The sequence below is a fragment of the Caretta caretta genome, chromosome 6 (genome assembly GCF_965140235.1).
Source record: "Caretta caretta isolate rCarCar2 chromosome 6, rCarCar1.hap1, whole genome shotgun sequence".
Taxonomy (NCBI): domain Eukaryota; kingdom Metazoa; phylum Chordata; order Testudines; family Cheloniidae; genus Caretta; species Caretta caretta.
In genome coordinates, this window is record NC_134211.1 from 57,062,888 (window position 1) to 57,085,572 (window position 22,685).

The window sequence follows — 22,685 nt, forward strand, 5'->3', positions numbered from 1 at the left end:
AAACCTCTCACCTATGTCTGAGCTACTGAAGTCCTCAAATTGTGGTTTAAAGACTTCAAGGAGCAGAGAATCCGCCAGCAAATGACCCGTGCCCCATGCTACAGAGGAAGGCGAAAAACCTCCAGGGCCTCTTCCAATCTGCCCTGGAGGAAAATTCCTTCCCGACCCCAAATATGGTGATCAGCTAAACCCTGAGCATATGGGCAAGAGTCACCAGCCAGATAGTACAGAAAATTCTTTCCTGGGTAACTCAGATCCCACCCCATCTAACATCCATCACAGGCCATTAGGCCTATTTACCATGAATATTTAAAGATCAATTAATTACCAAGTGTCTTATCAATGGGAAATCATTTTTGAACAGGTGTTGGTTTTTTGCTGTTGCTTTGGATTGATACATGGTAGGTTTTTTACACGTGCAACATCAGCGCAGCCATTTGAAAATCTACCTTTCTGTCGTGTTCTTTTTGATAACCCCCTTTACTAATCATTGTCTTGGGGGACAGGATGCATTCCCACATATAATTATCTTGTCTCTGTTCAGACTTCAATAGAAGATGAAATGAGTACTTTTCAGTCATCTTGAAGCAACCCTCCTGCTTCCAGCCCACACTGTAATTTCAGATGTCAGGATTCCTCTGTGAAGCCAAAGTTCATTTTTCAAAGACTAGGAGGGAATCACACATGAATTAGGAATAAGCTCATAATATCAATGTTTAATGTCTAAATGCATAGTTGATTGTGCAGTTTTAGCATTTGTGTGTGTATGTCTATATATTACACTTGTGTATATGTATAATGACCTCCACGCGCACACATGGGTTGTCTTCAAGGTTCGACCCCTTTACACGAAAGCATTGTCCTCTACTGCATGAGCCAGATCAACTCCGTTAGCTGGTATCAGAAGTAGGCTGTTATACCCTCAGTGAACAGCAATTAAAGGGAGACGTGATACACATTTTGCCTCTGTGTCACATGTACCCTAAGTATTTATAATCCATGTATATATGTGTGCACACATTTTACCAGAAGGGAGTATCCTATTTAAAGTTACATAAGAGTTTCCATTTGAACACCCTGTTCTCAGTCACTCATATCTCAAACTTTTTGATGCTCAAACTGTCACATTTGTTGTGAGGACATTTCTTTAAGAGAGCCATGCTTGGGAGTCCGCTCCATCTAGCCTGACTGAGCACAAGGAGCTGCAGTGCTACGGAGACTCCCAGAAAGTGGTCAGACGTTACAAATGGATTAGTCTTACTTCTGATAAATAACCATTTCCCTCAGCTTTGTCTAAGTCTTCTTCATAAGAACTCACGAATATTACAATTTTGACGCCTGAAATCATCCTAAGGTAAATATTTTTAGGAAGTTCCAACAAGAGCAGCTCAGACATTTTTTAATACAAAGGGAGTGGATAAAATATTCTTAGAAAATGCCTGCAACTTCATTTTTTACAGCTGTGGTACCAAAAAGCTAGAAAGCTGAAATTTGTCATGGAGATGGCCCTTGTTGAGAAGGCTTTTTTTGCGTTTTCCATTGAAAATCCTCGGGAACCTTTCCTTCCCCTACTGAGCCTCTTATACAATAACAGGTGCCTGGTTCCTGAGGACTGCAAGAGAGGGATTGTTGACTGCTGACTTTGTAGGGTGTCAAGACTTTCTGAGGGTGTCAAGCTGAATAGTTCCTTATTTATGAAATTTCTTCTTCTTTTTTAATTTCAACCATCCCAGGAAATTCTATATACCTAAATAATAAAGATTGAGAGATTTATGTATGCATGGTTGCATGCTCAAAAGTCAGGGAATATTGTTAAGGCTGTTTGCACAATTTTGATTCCTCCCTTTTGTGTATGTGTATTATGGTACAGTCTTTAATTACAGAATCATATACTGTTCGTCAAATACAAATGCATTTTTTGTTCAACCTTAAATACCAGGTATAGCATCTTCTACATTTTTTCATTCTTGAGAACTTACACTGCTTTCATTAACCTAATGGTTTACGATGTTTATAGATTTTTTTTATACAAGTTCCTTTTTCTCGAGTCCCACTGAAGTCAGTGGGTCTCAGTGTAGGCACAAGGATTTGGGTCATAGCTAGCAGCCATGTATTACATAATACATTTTTTTTAATCAGCAACACCTGCTTCCTTAGAATTAAAAGGGCTCCAAAAAGTAGTTTTATACCACTGGAAAAGGGATGCTCCCAGCTATCCATTACATAGGGCACACTTGCTTCTAATCCTTGAAAGTCCCAAGTTATTGGACCTTTTATTGAAACACTAATATTATAGGTATAAAACTGGTTTAGGAAATATTAGAGGTTTCTAAAAGACAGTAGTTACTGTTATCCTTTGCTTCCAAGGCATGCACAGTTGGATTCAGAGTACTAAGGTGGTCTGGTTTCATAGGTGGAGAAATATGGAAATAGCGCCAGTAAAAATAATTCAAAACTCTCTAAAGCACTTCTAAAATAACTTTTCTGTAAAATGTGTCATAAATGGAGTGGGGTATCATATATGGAGCTACCCCGCTGTAGCACTTTCGTGAAGACGCTCTACTCCAGAGGGAGAGCTTCTCTCGTCGGAGTAGTTAATCCACCTCCACAAGAGGCGGTAGCTATGTTGACAGAAGAAGAGCTCCCGTCACATAGCACTGTCTACACCGGGAATGAGGTCGTTATAACTGCGTCACTCGGGTGTGGATTTTTTCATACCCCTGAATGAGGTCATGAAACCGATGTAAGTTTATAGTGGGAGCTGTACTGTTGAAGAGTGAAGGCCTTAATGGAGACCACATAACCTTTCTAGCTTTGAGGATTGTCTCAAGAAGAGGCCAGTGAATTTTCATTGCAGTGGTGTTTGAGCTAAGGTGGTGCTCCTGCTGGTGGCTTGGCACCCATCTGGAGGACTGTGACATGACGAGAGTACCTCTCTGTTATAGGTATTTCTAAGGGACCTACACTGTAGAAGCGAAACTCTTCAATCCGTTCAGCATAGTATAAATTCTGATTTTGGGCTCATGTATTTTATTTGCAGAGGTGGGAAGATATGTATCTAGTTATGGTTACTTAGGAGATTGCATTCTAAAATCAAATACAACCCAAAATTCATATTCAATTTATAGTTTCAAAATATAATATTCATTTTGTAATGTGACTGTTCAATTTCCTTTTCGTAACTTTAATTGGGGATCAGAAAAAAACTGTGATCTATGCTAATTGGAGATGGCAATTTGTAACTGAGTAGTTGGCGTGAACTAATAAGACGGGTTGCATTGTGTTGAAGAATCAGGCAATTGAGGAACGCATGCTGTAGTGTCTCGTGGAAGTGAATGTAGGCATACGCTCAGCTATGATGTTAACTCTCTTTTATTAGCAGAGCTCACTCTGCACTCTATCTGTTCAGTCACAACTTCCAGTAGTGTGGAGAGACTCAGATTAGAATATGGGTGCCTTAAAAGGACTAATCATTACACATTTGTATAATTAAATAGTAGATCTTTATTTATAGAGTACCTTTGCCTAGCCACATTGCAAGCCGTGTGCTGTACTGCTGCGCAGTTTGAGGTTAGAAAAGGATTCACAAGCTTTTGAGCGTATATCTGTTTTCCTTCATCAAAGTGTTGCAAGGATGGCTTAGCCAGGCGGAGAGGAACTGGTGAGCTTGCTCCTTGAGGGGAGACTGATGGGAGGCCAAAGCTGATAAATCTTTTCATGGATGAAGGCAACAGATCCACATTTCTCAATAAGAGCAGTTATTGCAGGAGCAAAGAAGTCATGAGGAAAAGTCTTATTTACTGTGCATGTGTCCTTACTGAGAAAGATATTTAATGGCAGCTTTGTTCTCAGTATCTTGAAATCCCAGTGCTCCAGGCTGGTCTAATGGACTGTGTTAGTAAGCATTGTCACTAGTACAGTCGCTAATACAATATGATACCATTGTATACTAATACAATTTGCATACCATCCAAGAATAATCTTGTTTTATGTAAATGGGAATAAAATAGAGTAACTTTAAATATTATTAAAAGGGCGAGCATTACATTTGGCCTCGCACTTAAAACAGATACAGGGTGAGCCTAATAGACATTCAGAAGGACCATAGACTGGAAGAGGTAGGATGGGGAAAGTGATGGCCTAAAGGAATATCCTGAAAAAGTTGTCTACCCAAAACCTTCCTGGGGGGTTCCAAGAGTTCCTTTTGAAACACTGTGTGTTATATCTGAATACCTTTCCCAGACCTGAAGAAGAGCCCCGTGTAAGCTCAAAAGCCTGTCTCTCTCATCAACAGACGTTGGTCCAATAAAAGATATTACCTCACCCACCTTGTCTCTCTGTTATATCAAAGAAATGTGGTGGGGTGGCTGGGAAAGATTGCATATCTAGAAATGCTGTTTTTTATTGAACCTATGATACAGCTGAATGCAGTGCCAGAGAGGAAACAGCCTAATGAGCTTATTCAAAGGTGTTGAAATAAAGATAACATTGTCTGTGTGCTAACACACAAGATGACTAGAATGGTGATGAGGGTTCACACCTTTTTCCCCAGTCTGTCAGGAGTATAAAACAGGAGAGAGCTATAGAGGAGGGGAAGTCTCTCTGATGGCCAGTGGAGTGGATCAGAGAACTCTCTCTGCCAGCACCGTATGGTCTAGCAGCAAACGCTGGAAACACAGACAGCCTCTGAGGATGTTTTACAGTTTATTTTAACAAAAATAGTAACTACAAGATTTTACCCTCTCTAATCTGGCTGTTACCCAGCCCTAGGTTAAAATAGCCTAAATAAAGATCTAAAATAAATAGACATTGCCCTCCCAGGCTTTAGCCCAGAAAAGAAAAGAGGGAAGCTTTATGTCAGGGGCCACGCAGCCCTTTGCCCATCCTTCGTGTGCTCCTGTCTGCAAAACTCTCACCACCACACACATATGTCTAGTGGCCTAGTGGAGTCTTGTAAGTCTGGGCACCAACAGCAATTTAAATACCTGCATGCCAGGGGAGTGTCTTTCCCTCCTGTTGTGCCCTACCTAATTTCCATAGGCCATCTCTGCCTCCCCCACCCCCAATCCTGAAAGTTCCTTGATGACTTTGCATGTCATCCCATGCTGTTTGTCTGGCTAGCAGTCTTATTAGACAGGTTTCAGAGTAACAGCCGTGTTAGTCTTTATTCGCAAAAAGAAAAGGAGTACTTGTAGCACCTTAGAGACTAACCAATTTATTTGAGCAGAGCTTTCGTGAGCTGTAGCTCACGAAAGCTCTGCTCAAATAAATTGGTTAGTCTCTAAGGTGCTACAAGTACTCCTTTTCTTTTAGTCTTATTAGAGTAAACCAAAACCTCCAGCCACTCACTGAGTTCAGTCACAAGCAACTTCAAACAAGTCTTTTAAAAAATCGCGAAGGCATGGTTGACGTGTGTCCTTGGGGCTGCTTGGGCATAGTGGTAAACTCTCCTTACCACCTAGCAGAATGGACTCTTAGGCTCTGTGAGCCTGAACACTTAGAAGGGTTGATGGGCTGGATCAACAAGAGAGAGCAGGTGAAATAAGGGCATAAGGCTCCCTCTTACCCTGTTCGTTCTTCCCATAGAAGGGGATTTTCCTGTGAAGATCTGTCCCAGCCAGCATGAACTTATGATGAGGGGAGTTTGATTTGAATGCAAGGGGTGCACAAGACTCCCTTTCAAAATACATCAAAACTGCACTGCTTCCTTTTTTTTTTTTTTTTTTTTTTTTTTACGAATAACGAATGGCAAAGAGATGTTAAGACACAGGTAAGCAAGACTGAAAATACACTTTCTGTTAAAATTTCAAAATTGATAGTCAGTGAGGAAGATCATTGGAAGGGTGCTTCCAAATGGCAGGAGCTACAGAAAAGAAGGCTCTTGCACCAATAGTGGTAACATTGTGAGAAGTGTCAGAGAGAAGGCTCATGCTAGATGAGCAGAAGAGGGGAACAGAACAAGAGATAAAAGGTCCAAGAGGAGGACAATGATGAACTGGATCCTGCATTAACGTGAAGCTCTTTGAGACTCCAGGTTTATAAAGACTTTTGAGCACAAGCAATGGAGGAGGCCAGTAATTGGATTATTAGTAGGGCTGTTAATTAATTGCAGTTAACTCACACGATTAACTCAAAAAAACAAAAACACATGCTTCCATGCTGATGATGCTCATTAAAAAAATAATGCGTCAATTAAATTTGTGACTGTACTCCTTGTATGTCTCCAGCTCTGTTTTACCTGCATTCTGCCATATATTTCATGTTATTAGCAGTCTTGGAGAATGACCCAGCATGTTGTTCGTTTTAAGAACACTTTCACAGCAGATTTGACAAAACACAAATAAAGTACCAATGTGAGATTTCTGAAAATAGCTACAGCACTCGACCCAAAGTTTAAGAATCTGAAGTGCCTTCCAAAATCTGAGAGGGACAAGGTGTGGAACATGCTTTTAGAAGTCTTAAAAGAGCAACACTCTGATGCAGACACTACAGAACCCAAACCACCAAAAAAGAAAATCAACCTTCTGCTGGTGGCATCTGACTCAGTTGATGAAAATGAACATGCGTCTCTCCACGTTACTTTGGATCGTTATCAAGCAGAACCCATCATCAGCATGGACGCATGTCCTCTGGAATGGTGGTTGAAGCACAAAGGGACATATGAATCTTTAGTGCATCTGGCATGTAAATATCTTGCAACGCCAGCTACAACAGTGCCATGCAAACTCCTGTTCTCACTTTCAGGTGACATTGTAAACAAGAAGCAGGCAGTATTATCTCTTGCAAATTGTAACCAATCTTGTTTGTCTTAGCAATTGGCTGACCAAGAAGTAGGACTGAGTGTACTTGTAGGCTCTAAAGTTTTACATTGTTCTATTTTTGAATGCAGATTTTTGGTACATAATTCTACATTTGTAAGTTCAACTTTCATGATAAATAGATTGCACTACAGTATTTGTATTAGGTGAACTGAAAAATATTTTTTTCGTTTTTTACAATGCAAATATTTGTAATAAAAAATAAATATAAAGTGAGCACTGTATACTTGGTATTTTGTGTTGTAATTGAAATTAATATATTTGGAAATGTAGTAAACATCCAAAAATATTTAAAATAAACGGTATTCTATTGTTTAACAGCACGATAAATCGGAATTAATTTTTTTAATCGCTTGACAGCCCTCGTTAGTAGTAGTCTGATCCCAAAATTGCCCTGAAGGATCCTAAATAAATGAGTATGTATTTGCACAGCCTTAGAGACAGCAAATGTTTGTGTTTGTTTCTTGAAGTAATGATCTTCATTCCCGCTAGACATCATCTTTCATATTAAGAGGATCCTGACTACTGAAATTTACCATCTACAACCAATACAGAGCACCTTGTTGGAAGTGTAGCGATGGAAAGAAGAAAGGAAACCAGAGATCTTCCTGTTGTGTGTAGACATTCAGATTTACAGGACTCTAAGAGTAGCTTAAAGGATTTGGCTATAAGAAAACTCCAGGCTTACTCAGCGCTGCAGCCCAAATATTAGAAAGATAAGATTTTCACCATTCACTGAAAATACATTTTTTTTTTAATGATATAAATGTTTCATAGTATTTTAGAAGATTGTCAGCCACAAGGAAAAGTGTGTGTGTGTTCTTTTGATAGTGTGGCAAGAGGTACCCTGTATCCTTTTTTTGTTTACTTACCTTTTCACGTAATTTGTGATTCTTTTTTATGATGTAGCTCTCTACTGAAACTATATCAATACATTTTATACGACTCATACTAATAATACATAACTTCAAGATATCATATGTGTTAATCTTGGACTTCTAGCTTTTATTTTGCCATAATATTTTGCTGTGTAGTTGTCAAGCTGTGGTTTAATAAAAACTCAAAATATCAGATAACAAAGGCCAGACACAGAGAATTTAAATGATTATTTTATTCCATATCATAACACCCATATGTTGTGAAACAACCATGCAACTGCAGAACAATTCTCCTCTGTACTCTGCTGACACATGCAAGCGTCTTGGTTCTACATTAGTGTTGCTTACATGTGAGGCTTATATTCTGTTATCGTTACCCTATTGCAAGGTTGGAGGAAGAATTAATCTTATGCTTCTGGTAAGGAGAGTCATGTGGAATGGGAAAAGGGAGACCCAAGTGAAGGCTGAGGCCAGAGGTGTCAAATTATTTAATTAAAAAAAGCTACTTGCTGGAAATGCAGATTTGCATTTGAGGCCTTCATTGATGGTTTGGGGTTCTGTCCCTCAGCAGGAGTGAGAGTCAGTATTGTCAACCCTAAGCATCAATAAATCATGAGTCAGACCCCCAAAATCAAGAGATTTTGAAAAAATAATTTGCCTTCTAATTTTTTAATCTCTAGAAATCACATTTTCAAACTTTTCTCCACAACTGCAGTGGCTAGAATCTTACTTTTTATCTAACCGAAAGCTGAGATTCTCATTTAATTACATGACTCCAGAAGCTGGGGCTTTAAAATACGCCAAATATTGGAAGACTTGTGACAAAATCCTGAGAGTTGGTGACACTGTGATGAGCAGAAGATTAAGTTGCTTCGTACTGTACACATAATAAATTCACAAGACGATGGTTTTTCAAATGATCTTACTATTCTCAGTTTTCTGGGGATGGAGGGGTATGAATTGAAAGCAAATAGCATGTGGAATGAGAAAGAAGGAGTTTTCCATGCTACCATTTTATTTATCAATAATTACAACCCTGAGGTCTGTCAAACTAAATGGCAAACTCATTACTAATTTCAAAGTTCAAAATGTTCTTTAATCTTCCCCTTATTCCTCTCACGCATAAATAACGTTTTGGTTTTCAGTGCCCCTTTTCATGGTTCTTTCCAGAGCTATCAAGTTGTCCTTGATAGGCATGGAAATCCATCTCTCTAACAGAACTGTGATTCAAGAGGTCAGAGCATTGTCTGGCTCTGCAAACAAGACCCATAAAATACTGCTTAACAAAGGGGTCTGTTTGCAAAGTGAAAAGTTTATATATATCTGGTAAGTGCCTGGATGTCAGCCCTGAAGGAGATGAAAGTAAAGAAAATAAATGCACTGGATTATTGAACATTTGACAGAATGTTAAGGGAAAGGAGAAAACTGCAGAGAACGCAATTGCTTCTGCTTTTATAGGGACAGTCCCGATTTTGAGGGCTTTTTCTTAAAAAAGCAACTTTAACCCCCACCCCCTGTCCCGAGTTTTTACACTTGCTATCTGGTCACCCTACTCAAACCTAACCTGGAAAGATGAAAGGGGGACAGGTTCTCCAGACCCCATTCAGTTCTTGGCCTCTTGAGAATACAACCGTAGAGGGCTAGCTCTGGTGATAGTTTTTGTGGTGCTGTCTCTAGCAGCTGGTCTGAGATCCCTAAATTATTGCATGTAGGTCACAGAAAAGCTACGAACTTTCAGAAAGTAAGAACTTTCACTCACTGCTGATCTAGAGTGGTTGCAAACTGCTAAACTAGAGGTGGTAAGTTCCATATCCCATTGCTAATTCCCTGAGCCTGCCGGTCCCCTGTGGTATATTAAATACAGTATGCTGGCCCACTGGCTAAATCTACCTCAGACGTTATTCAGTACTCACTAATATTTTTCAGTAACTCTCTTTGTGGAATCCAGCAGACCTGTGCAACGTGTCAGTCTTCCAACCCTCGCTCCTCTCCTCAAGCCCTGCACATGTATCCTCTTAACCATGATGCCAAAACATTGTTGAACATACTGTAGTAGTTTAACAGATCTGTTTTCTCCTTGACACCAGCACCAATAAGAATTGTACCAGTACTCCAGTACTGAGCGGCATAAAGACTGTCAGTATATACAGGACCCATACAAGTCTGATATTACTCTTTTCTACTGTTGGACTGAAAAACTGTGTGCTTTCGCTCCAAGCATTCTCAGTGTAGGGGAAAATTCAGAAGTGGTAACTGCAAATAGAGCACTTATGTGAAACCCAGTTTAGTTTTTTTTTTATTTAATATGACCTACTAAGACAAATTGCAATTGCTCAGGAACAGATAATTGTCTGTTGCACTTGAGAGTACAGGGCTGGCCATATTGAATCAGATCATTAATTCACCATGACTGATATCCTGTCCCCAGCTGTGGTCAATACAACATGTTTTTATTTATGTAGAGTTTTATATGATGCCCATCACCATGCTCTTTGAAGGCATAAAAGTGTCTTGTGTTGGCCACCACTGGAGGTGGAATATTAGTCATGTAACGTACCCATGAGTTGACTCAATATCCAGAGTCCTGAGAATCCCGATTGCTGTCGGAAGTTGTCTATTCTATCTGCACATGGGTAGCCACAATTTGCCTTTTAGATCCCTTAGAAATATCATATATATATATATATATATAAACTAAATAATATTTTAAAAGATAGGGAAGTGAAATCCTGCTCCCCATAATGTACCTCCAGCAGGAACCTGTGCACTCCTGTGATTGGGATCAACTTCAATGGTGACAACAACCCCTAAATTCTTATATCCACATTAACATATTCTGTTGCCATGAAATACCCTTCATACTGTCCTCATACAAGCATACATAACTGTCATGATCAGTTTATGCCTGGATGTCTGAGATCTAAGTACCTTTTAATATGGCTGTAGTTGGCCACCATGTAAAATAAGAACACTGTGATGAGGTGATGCACACTACAGTCTACTAATTTACCTCCATGATTGCCACTCTTTGCCGTTGGCAAATTTGCCCAGAATCAGGAGGCTAAACCTCACCTGGTTGTTTACAGTCATCTGGAGAGACCAGGTGGAGTCCTGTGAAAAGGAGGTTTTGTGAAGCAAGCCCATGAGGTGTATTGTTTCTTAGCATGACGTTAGTCTCCAGTGCAGCAACCAATTCCAGCATTCTACCCCTATTCTCTTCACATGTTGAATTCCCCATTTATGTCAGACCTATTCTGTTTTATAATTATCTCTGTTTACTGAAGTTATGATCAAAACATTAGTTGCTGCCAACACCAGCTCTGCATTTACATAAGATTTATTTTTCAAAAGGAACTTTCTGAGAATGAAGGGCTCAGACTATCTTACAGCTGTAAAATTAATTCTGCTCTAAAGCATAGCTTATTACTTGGGAAAGAAATCTTTATTTAGGAATACTTTGGCTGGCAGTAAATAAATTCTATCATGCCTATTTTTGTCCTAGTTTAAGAAAAGTCACCCAGATTTAATCCAGTCAGTGGCCACGTTCATACCTTGTCAGAAGCTTGAGGGCCACATTTATTTCATTTACTTTGCCTGAAATGAAGAAGGTTTTATTTGCCCTGTTTTTTAATACAGACAAGCAGATCGCGTAGACTACAAGTCCTGGCATACAGTACTCTCTCTTGTCAAGTGGGGCTGCTCCACCATGTGGTGTACTGGAATATGTTGTTTCCATAGGCTGAGTTTTTTATGTTAAAAATGAAGGCAGATGTGAAGCAGACTGCAGGACTCCAGACAGCTGGACTTGATCTGTGGGCAGTACTAGGACCATCCCAATATAGGCCTATGTATGGGTGTGACTGTGATTACAGTAGTATGAGAAAACATGTGATAATGCAGCCCACTTCTTAGTGTAGCACAAGTAGTTTATCTTTTCGAATTGACAGCTGCAGTTTAAGAATAACGGCTTTAAGATTTTGGCTGTGGCTTGACTTGGATGAGGCACTGAGAATTTTGGGAGGAAGACTAGCAATCCTGTTCCCTCAGATCGAGCTTTGCAGATCAATATGGGCTTTTACATAGTGTGTTGGTCCAAATCCAAGGGATTGATTCCCATTAGATAATACACAGTATGGATTAAGTGCACATTCGATCCTTTAAACTATCTCGTGCAGTTGCCTTATAGTTTAGTGCTGCTGCTGCCACCACATGTAATAGTAAAGGGGTCTCTCTGAATAGCATCACACGTACGTGAGACCCAACCACAGCTCAGCATAGGGGTGGGTATGGGCTAGGAAAGAAGGATATTTAGCAGATCCACTTAGCAAAGGGAAGGTCTTGACTCCTTCAGAATACCTGGGGGAGCAGAGGGGATCGGGGTGGAGGGAGAGCCATTATCCTGGATGCTGATTGCTATAAAAATGCTGATTGGGTGCCAAGGGTACATTTGATGTGAAATGGCAGAGGAAGGGCTCTTTCCTGAAGTACTATTTCTTTTCCATTTGATGAGGGAGAGACACAATGGATCTGTAAAATTGCAATGTCCGTCTCGTCCAATTCCCAGCGTGGTGTGGCACCCCACTGAGACGTGAGGAAGTTTTCTGATTGTAAAAGGTCTTTTGTTAGGCTATGAAATGGCTGTTTAGTGAACAGAAGGGAGTTATAAATCTTCCCAAGAAACCTACTTTGCTTGTATTATTAAATAAAAAAGTCCCCTTTGATCATAAATCATTCAGTGTTCTTTCATTTTATTTCAACTAAGCTAATTGAAATAACTGCTCACAGTTCAGAAATGCCTCCCTTCCACAGATTCATCTTAGTCTAAACGAGCAGAGCTCTACTCCTCCTTACAGACTGGCAGCCACCTTCAGGATCGTAAAAGGTACTACTCCTTCTTCCATTAAGCATGATAGTTTTCTAAATGAAAGCAGGAGTGTCACTTCAAGGCCCAGTGAAACTTTTCCATAGCACTTACTGAGAAATGCAGATCCAGATGTCCAGAGCGGCTGTCCACCAGTACTATATAGTCAGCTGAAATGTTTAATGGGGTCAGTTCCTTTGTACTTGGGAAAGTCTTAGAAGACCAATGTGCTACCTAAATCCAGTTCAAGATAACTAAGCATGATCTGCCAGTTTGGTCCTCACCAAATGGTAAGCATGGGCACAACTGGGAGATGCCCAAAGATGACAACAGTCGCAGGCTGTGGCCAAAATTATTCCTGCTGCCAGGTCAGTTTGGGGTGAGGAAATATGTAGAACTGGAATTCCCGTGCAACCAGGGGGCATTTCCAAGAGAGAATCTGCACAGAGGAGCCGTTCGTAGAGATCCCAGGGCTATCGCTGCCTGCCCTTATTCTTCTTGTTAGCAGGAGTAGTTTTGAAAACCTTTCACTTTTCTCAAGAGAAAATAACCCCCAGCAGCTAGGAGCAGCAAGTCTGAATCAAGGCTTATCCTGTATGGTTGCTTAACAAAATGTACATCTTTATTAATCAAATTACAAATGTAATTAATTCTTTTGAATTACTTTAATTGGAATGAAGACAGGCATGTGGGGAAAATACCTGGAACTAATGAGCCTGAATTTTTATTTATTTATTTATTTGTGTATTTTATTTTTAGCATCTGGAGTTGAAGTAATCTTTAGTTTCAGTGTAGAGAGCAAAAAATAATTTGAGTACAATTAATTCCTATCTCTCATGTTGTAGCTTTAATGTCTTTTAGCAGCAACTAAAACAGGAAAAGACTGTGGTGCCATAAACTGTCTTTTGTGTTAGCTCTTCCTTACCTGGGCTTGGAAGTGTGGCACAGAGGCCCCATGGCAGAGCATTAGTATGTTCCTCCCTTGCTGCTGGGTCCTCATTACTCAATTACCATGTATCTCATACGTATTCTCCATCATGTGGGCATCCTTTGTCTCTCCCCTTTTGCGGGTTACGGATTCTTTTGTTCTAGTTTCAAGAGAGCTCCATATCTTGTGCTGAGTCTGACTGAGGTCACAAAGTGTTGGCCACCATTGACAATGTGTTTGCTTTAGCTCTAGGGTAGTCTCACTGCACCTTGTTATATAGACGGTGACCACACCTTGCCTTGAATGAAGTTCTGCTTAACTGAAAGAAAAGGGATACATATCTACCTAGTGCAAACAACAGTAGAAGACTGCAGGCCCCTGCTTTTGTAGTTTGTCAGCATAGCCTTTAACTCTGTTTACAATGACTGGGTAACTACTAGGACTGTCAAGCAATTAAAAAAAATTAATCACGATTAATTGCGCAATAAAAAATTGTTATCATGATTAATTGTGCGATTAATCACGCAGTTAAACAATAATAGAATACCATTTATATAAATATTTTTGGATGTTTTCCACATTTTCAAATATATTGATGTCAATTACAACACAGAATACAAAGTGTACAGTGCTCACTTTATATTTATTTTTTATTATAAATATTTGCACTGTAAAATAAGAGAAATAGTATTTTTCAATTCACTTAATACAAGTACAGTCGTGCAATCTCTAGCACAAAAGTTGAACTTACAAATGTAGAGTTATGTACAAAAAATAACGGCATTCAAAAATAAAACAGTGTAAAACTTTAGAGCCTACAAGTCCACTCAGTCCTACTTCTTGTTCAGCCAAGCGGGCAGATAAACAAGATTGGTTACATTTGTAGGAGATAATACTGCCCACTTCTTGTTTACGATGTCACCTGAAAGTGAGAACAGGCATTTGCATGGCACTGTTGTAACGGCATTGCAAGATATTTACGTGCCAGATGTGCTAAAGATTCATGTCCCTTCATGCTTCAGCCACCATTCCAGAGGACATGCGTCTATGCTGATGACAGATTCTGCTCAATAACGATCCAAAGCAGTGCAGACCAATGCATGCTCATTTGCATCATCTGAGTCAGATATCACAAGCAGAAGGTTGATTTTCTTTTTTGGTGGTTTGGATTCTGTAGTTTCCGCATCAGAGTGTTGCTCTTTTAAGACTTCTGAAAGCATGCCCCACACCTCGTCCCTCTCAGATTTTGGAATGCACTTCAGATTCTTAAATCTTGAGCCAAGTGCTGTAGCTATCTTTAGAAATCTCACATTAGTATTTTCTTTGCATTTTGTCAAATCTGCTGTGAAAGTGTTCTTAAAATGAACAACATGCTGGGTCATCATCCGAGACTGCTATAACATGAAATATATGGCAGAATGCAGATAAAACACAGAGCAGGAGCCGTACAATTCTCCCCCAAGGAGTTCAGTCACAAATGTAATTAACACATTTTTTTTTAATGAGCGTCATCAGCATGGAAGGATGTCTTCTGGATTGGTGGCCAAAGGATGAAGGGGCATATGAATGTTTAGCAGAGCTGGCATGTAAATACCTTGCAATGCTGGCTACAAAAATGCCATGCAAATGTCTGTTCTCACTTTCAGGTGACGTAAATAAGAAGCGTTACCTGGAATGCATTACCTAGGGAGGTGGTAGAATCTCCTTCCTTAGAGGTTTTTAAGGTCAGGCTTGACAAAGCCCTGGCTGGGATGATTTAACTGGGAATTGGTCCTGCTTTGAGCAGGGGGTTGGACTAGATGACCTTCTGGGGTCCCTTCCAACCCTGATATTCTATGATTCTATGATAAGCGGGCAGCAGCATCTCCCGTAAATGTAAACAAACTTATTTCTCTTAGCAATTGGCTGAACAAGAAGTAGGACTGAGTGGACTTGTAGGCTTTAAAGTTTTACATTGTTTTGTTTTTGAGTGCAGTTATGTAACAAAAAAAAACTGCATTTGTAAGTTGCGCTTTCACGATAAAGAGATTGCACTAACATACTTGTATGAGGTGAATTGAAAAATACTATTTCTTTTATCAATTTTACAAGCAAATATTTGTAATAAAAATAATATAAAGTGAGCACTGTACACTTTGTATTGTGTTTGTAATTGAAATGAATATATTTGCAAATGTAGATGACTATCCAAAATATTTAATAAATTTCAATTAGTATTCTGTTGTTTAACAGAGCAATTAAAACTGCGATTAATCGCGATTAATTTTTTTAATTGTGATTAATTTTTTGAGTTAACCATTCGGACCCTTGCTGTAGCTCTGCAATATCATTTTCAATGCATAATGCCTAGGCTAGGGCTGAAAAGGGAAAACTACTAGAGCTCCTAGGAAGCAGAATGTAAAGCTCCATGCTGACAATGGCAAGGGGAATGCTTGAGGGTGGGAAAGAGAGTGGACTCTGTTTTTTCCCCACAGCTCAACACTCTACGCCACTTCTAAACCTGCCCTTGAGTAAGTCGACTTCTGCAGCAATAATGAAATTCGTCACGAACTCCTCAGTGCCACCTGGAAGGAGTGGCGGGTCTATCAAGAGAAGCAATTTGACTGTCAGTATGTTTCCTCTTTGTTTGGAACTAGCCCATGTGGAGCATCCTACTTCAAAAACCAGCACCACTTGTGGCCTTTCCGTGAATTTGTTGGATGGCTGTGCGGCTATTCAGCCATGCAGATGCAATTTTAGTAAGAAATGTGGCTTGGAAGTGCAGGGCAAACCTTTGTATGAGACTTCCAAGGGACTGGGCTGTCTGGCATGGAAGCTGTCTCTCCTTGCCATCACATTGCCAGTTTGTTTCCTCATGCTGCCAGTTCCTGTGTTTTCTTTAACTTTGTTGATAACGGCATTCCTTTGTTTCCTTGTTGTCAAATCACCTCTGGGAGCTGGGAAGGGAAGCACCATGGGGAGTGGGGAAATGGCAAATGTTTTTGGGAGACATTTTCAAAGGTGAACATGTTAAATAGGCACCTAACTGCCATTTGTGCCTTTCAAAATCTCTCCCTTCACCTTTTTCACTGTTGCCTGTAGTTGCACGTGTTTTGATGTTAGATTTTTATGGAATGTCCACTCAGGTGAATGGAAGATCAGAGAATAGTGGAGCATCTTTTTTCATAGAAGCACCCAGCCCACTGATGTGTTTAAGAGAAGATTACATCTGAGTTAAGAGATCTCTCTGGTCCCATAAAAGGGAATAGTTTCAGTGGTCGAACTGATCAGTCCTTCAGCAAACTCTCTGTAGTTTCTCTTGAGAGTTCAATGGAATCCACCTCAGAGGGCTGATCATCACAGAATTATGTGTATTCTAATGTATCTGATAAGTCAGGTGAGCTAGGCAGTGAAGGGAACCAGTGCGTCATCTGAAAGATAACCTTTCTTAGGTTAGCAATAAGGTAATTAGATGTGCAGTGACTAGAACTGGTTGGAAATTTTCTGATGAAGCTTAGTTTCACTGGAAAATGCCAAGACAGTACAGCCAAATGAGTCACCAAATCTACTACCTATTTGACTACACTTTAATCAAAACATACAGGTTTCCTTGGCTCCAGAGGATGAAGATGCATAGCATAGGGGCACTCTGCCTCCCCCTCAAGCTTTGTGGGACAGGCAGTGCCTGTCTGGCTCCCCAAGCTGGAGGATTGGCGGGGAGACAGAGCAACTGGGCTTTCTGCCTCTTCAGCTGCAAGGCTGGAAAGATCTTGTCAATTTCACAAGTGAAACTAACAAGAGCCTTCCCCTAGGGCAACTGGGAAGCCAAAAAAATGGTTTCTGTTCTCCCAAAATGGAATTTGTTTTGAAATCTCTTTCCACTAAAAGTTTCATGTTTTTGGCTCTTCGTCCTGCTGTGGGATTAAACTCTTTTCAAAAACGTGAAAATTTTCATGGAAAGGGATTCCCTCTTTTTGGCCAGCTCTAGTAGTGACCTCAGTGTCTCGGGATTGTGAAGATCACCATCTGGGTATCAAAGAGGGAAACAGGGATAATTCTTGTTATGGAGATTTGCTAGGATTTGATGTATTTACAGCAATGAACTCATTTAGCAGAACTCAAAATATTTTTATGCCGTGTATGCTTACAGTTCCTATTTTTAAAAGGAATAAGGATTTTGCCCAATTAACAGTCACAAAGGTAACTTTCCAGGAGCCTCTCGGTCTCCCATTATTCGCTTAAAATAGAAAAGGTTGCAGTGTCCTGATCTGTATACAGGTCCTGGCATGTATAGTTCTGTCTTTATTGGATTTATCTGCCTGCATTGCATGCTGGACCTGTAGTCTCCATAAGTCACATCTTGACATTAAAGATTAAGACCACCAAGAGAGATTGATATGTGAGATTGTGAAGCATGGCCCAGTAAATAGGGCACAGGACTGGGAATCAGGAGGACTGAGTTCTCTTCCTAGATTTGCCATTGACTCCCAGTTTGACCTTGGGCAAACCACTTAACTCTTCTGTGCCTCAGTGTCCTCATTCTTAAATTTGACCTACTTGTGGAAAGAACTTGGAGATCTTCAGATGAAAAATGCTAAGTACTGTAACAGGCTCAGGCCAAATGGCTACAGGAGAGTGATCCTGTTGGGATCCAGGAAGTGGGTGGGCGGAAGCCCGCCCACTGCTAAAGGACCTCCCCCCAGCCTAAGGGGAGGATCCACAGGACCTGGAAGCCAAATGATTCTGTGGGACAACTAATGAGATAACAGGGACAGGAGTGAGGTCAAAGGGTCAAACGAAGGGAACCTGACAGGGACACCGAGCAGAGAACCCTGAGAGTGATAGAAGGTAGATATATTAGCCCCAGATTAAGCAGGTCCCTTTTCCCTGAGTAAGATAATGGGCTGTTCCAGAACAATCAGGAAGTTGCTGGAACCAATTAAGGCAGGCTAATTAGGACACTTGGAGCCAATTAAGAAGCTACTAGAATCAATTAGGACAGGCAGGCTAATCAGGGCACCTGGTTTTAAAAAGGACCTTATTTCAGTTAGTGAGGCATGTGCAAGGAGCTGGGAGCAAGAGGTGTGCAAGATGCTGAGAGTGAGAAGGCATACTGCTGGAGGACTGAGAAGTACAAGCATTATCAGACATCAGGAGGAAGATCCTGTGGTGAGCATAAAGAAGGTATTGGGAGGAGATAATGGGGAAGTAGCCCAGGGAGTTGTAGTTGTCACGCAGCTATTACAGGAGACACTGTTGACAGGGCCCTGGGCTCGAACCCGGATTCCCCCCATCCCTCCAACTCCCTATTTGATACCAGAGGAGTTGACCTGGACTGTGGGTCCCACCAGAGGGGAAGGTCCCTAGCCTGTCCCCCGACTTTGAGGCGAGCAAATCCACCAATAAGCGCAGGACCCACCAAGGCAGAGGAGGAACTTTGTCACAGTACTAAATATGTCACCATGGGCTGCGGTCAGATTAGAGCTGGTTTTTTTGGAAAGGTGACTTCTGAATGTGTGTAAATATCTGCATTAGCAGAAACTAAAAACAACTCCTCAAGAGATCTCGTGGTTCTTCGTGATGATTGTGTTTGTCTTTCTTTTAAATAACAGAGGGCTTTTAGAAGTGCTCTGTCCTGCGTGTGATCTGGTCTCTCTGTCCATTTAAACCTCCCTTGCCCTTGGTGTCTGTGTTCCTGATAGCTGCTGATTGGATCAAAGCTTCACCGAGCTTCGCTTCCACCCCTTCAAATTTTCATTAAATGCAGTTTATCTCTCTGCCATTACATAGCCTGTTGTTTCACTTTACAATTTTAAATTATTGCTGTCTGGGCTTTCCATTTTTTCAAACAATTTTTCAGAGTGTGTGTTTGTGTGTGTGTGTGTGTGTGTGTGTGTAAAATAAATGAGCAAGGACAGTGCACAGTTATTTACACAGCAGCTCCTGCAGCTCTAATGTAATATTATCATTTAAATGCTTGCTGAGTATTCAGACATTCAAGGTCTGTATGGCATGCTCTGCAGTGCTGGAGCCCTAGGGTAATGTTTTTCATAGCTGTTTATTCCTAAATACTCCTGACAGAAATACAAATGCCACCAAAGCGCCCAATATGGTTTCATATATTGGAAAAGGGGGGAACAGAGGGCCTTGTATTGTTTCAGAGATGGCACTGAGCATTAAAAATATGTCTGAAAAAGAGACTGAGAAACGATAGGGGCTGATTAAGAGAGAAACAGAATGATAAAACCACGTAGAAAATTGATCTGCAAAGCTTGCAAGTTTATTTGTGAAATTCTCCTCCCGCAAAAGCTAAGACACTAAATGAGAATGTACTGCCAATATTGTGGTTAACCCTTACCAGCCCTGGGCAGATTTTTTATTATGTGTCCTTTCCTTGGAGGACCTTCACACGCATTTCTCCTTTAGTGGATTTCCTTGGCAAAGTAAGGGGAGAGGCCACCTCAACAGTGCCATTTAGAGATCCATCCAAAATGAAACATTGGGAGTTGATACAGAAGAAAGCACAGCACCTGCAGATTTAAAGGCACTTTGTTGTAATGGGCCTGGATAATGCATGTTGGTCTTTCATGTTCATTGTGTGGCCAGGGATCAGAGTCTATGTGTTGGATTAGTTTCATTTTCACCAGGTGGTAGGAATAGCAACAGGAATTTGGGGATTTCAAATGTTCATTGAGCTAAAAAGGAAACAAGTTCAGTTTATGGGATGTTAAATCCCGTGGCAGAGGCCTGACTTTTTGCTTTCCTGAAGATACGAAGATTTCAAAAGCTTTTTGGGTATCAGGATCCATTTTTTCCCTCTTGATAATCTACCCTTCTTTCAGACCGTGTTCAGCCAAAAAGCTATCAACCACTACAATGGTGTGATCACATATAATAGTCACACCTACCTCTTATGTAACAGATGCTTGTGTTGTCATTTTTAATTTCAAGATTGCTGGGGATGTGTCTATAGTGATATAGGCCCCAATTCAGCAGAGTACTTAAGCACTTGTTTAAGTTCTATTACGTTCATTGAGAATTGAGCATGCTCTGCAGTTGGGACCACAATCTCTGTGTGCATCAAAACTATGGTTGCCAACTCTGACTGAAGCTATTCCAGGAGATGTTTTTTTTCCAGCATGACATAATGTCATTTTCTTAAAATATCCTATTAAAATCTCCCAGATTGCTTTGAGTAGTGACCGGGAGATCGATGCCGATTCCAGGCCAATACTGGAGGGCTGGCAACCCTAATCAAAGAGAACACCTTTGTGTATGCTTGCACATATGCATGCACACGCATACAAACACACACACACGCATGCACGCATACACACACGCGTGCGCATGCAAAAGGGGCGGGATTCAGGTACAATATTGAATTGATCCTAAATTCTTGAGACCCATCTGGAGTCTGTTTGCAGGGTAGTGTCTCCTGAGAGATGGGACATAAAGCTGTTCAGCCCCTGCCCACCGTCTTATTACCTGAAAGACTTACTCTCTCTCCTAAAAACGGTTCCTGTAACAGATGTTTGTTTCACCAGATTCCATTGTTTTAATGAAATTTCCACGGGCCTGATAAAATCAGAGTCCCCCCTTCCATCCCTTCTTCAGCTCTGAGCCTTTAAAGGTCTTCTCCAGCCTATTTTACTTTCCCTTCTGAGAATACTAGAAAGAAGTTCAGCCTTTTGCCATGTCCTTCTGGCTCACATAGATGAGCTCCACTGCAAACTCTGCACAGGGTTGACTTGGTGGAAGCATTTCCTAGCCCAGCTCTGTACCTGATTTTCCCCATCACCATATATAACATGTTTGGCTTGTGGGAATTTTTTAATCTGGTTCCGCTTTCGACTCGCCCTACTGTTCTCAGGCTTTCAACTTGAATTTCCACTACCTGCCATTTTGTTTATACCAAACCAAAGGCAAATTGCTGATGTTATTCACAACAGACTGTGCTGCCAGAGGTGTGCAGATTAAATCTAGGGTGTTAAATTCAGATTCCACGTACCATGCTTCTCTTCCCTCTCCCCCCATTGCACTGGTGACAGGGAACTGTTACCATAGCAATAACATTTTAAAGTTTTTTCCAGAAGTGCTACAGGAATCATTTTCTTTCTCCTCCCCCTCGACAATTCAGGAAAATGGAGCTTATTACAGATAAAATTCTTTTCCTCCGTGACTTGATAGGAGACTAGCAGGGGCACTCTGCAATCCCAGGAAAAACTGTCTGCAGCTCAGAACTGCTCCTCTGAAATGAGAAGTCCGGCTGGGCTGCCCACTGTTGCAATTTGTTGACCTGAAATGGTTTGTGTGTCCTTCGCTGTAGACTTAGATGGTAGAGTTTGCACTACCTACAAATTGTAAATGGGAAAAGAGAGCAGAACAAGTCATAAAAAAAAACAAAAATACAGAAAATGTATAAAACCCTTGAGATAACCTTAAACCTCAAAAAGAATAAGAGTAATAATACTTATAAGTTGCCTTTATTTTACCTCTCCCTGCAAGCCACGTGGGCTACTGCACCATAGCAGTTCAAACTGCAACACAGTAATATATAGGGAAACACAAAAATCCCAGTAAAGAGAGAGCACTCAACAGCCCTCTGAAAACTGAAAGTCTGCCAGAAAGAAAGTGGGAGGATGTTTACATTAAAAAAAAAAAAAAAATCACGGGGCGAATATCAAGTGGTGGTTTGAAAGTGGGGATGTATGGGCTGGGATGGATGTGATGGGGCAGCAAATCCCTATGACCCACTATAACATGGGCACAATGGCCTGCCAATTTCAGATATGATGGTGGGGGATGCCTAAAAAGCAAGACACCTACTCATGCAAGATTCAAGGATCAGCCCCAGATATAGCTAGAGCCTGCACCATTACTGGTTTTAACAACCTCTAGGACAGGAAATGATTTCCATTTCTAAACTGATGGTCAGACTAGTGCAAAGAAAGTATCTTCCCAACAATCTGGAACCATTCTAAGTTTTAAAGCTCCAAGGCCCCCTGAGCTGGAGTATGCAGGTGTAATTCACAGGTATGAATTGGGCAAACCTTATTTTAAATCAAGATGGTTCCTGACAGTCTGCCCTATAGGTACCTGGGAAATAGAGGTGACTTTTCCCACCCAGTCATCCAGTGGGCCAAGAACATGGACAACTTTACGTCTGGATGTTTGCAGATAGAGTTGGGATAGTGGAACATAAGCTTCCTTCCTTGTCTTTC

The 22,685-nt window shown here is 40.8% G+C and overlaps 1 protein-coding gene and 1 long non-coding RNA gene across 3 annotated transcripts in view; both read left to right on the forward strand.

Moving 5' to 3' along the window:
• Positions 1-5,732, forward strand: part of LOC125638120 (uncharacterized) — a 124,102-nt gene extending 118,370 nt beyond the window's left edge. Inside the window, exon 2 of the long non-coding RNA XR_007357154.2 lies at positions 5,587-5,732. This is a non-coding gene — a long non-coding RNA (uncharacterized LOC125638120). The remainder of the gene's footprint in view (positions 1-5,586) is intronic.
• The window catches only part of LOC125638118 (transmembrane protein 263-B), a 308,802-nt gene that overhangs the window by 159,678 nt on the left and 126,439 nt on the right, over positions 1-22,685 (forward strand). The gene's annotated exons all lie outside the window — the stretch shown is intronic.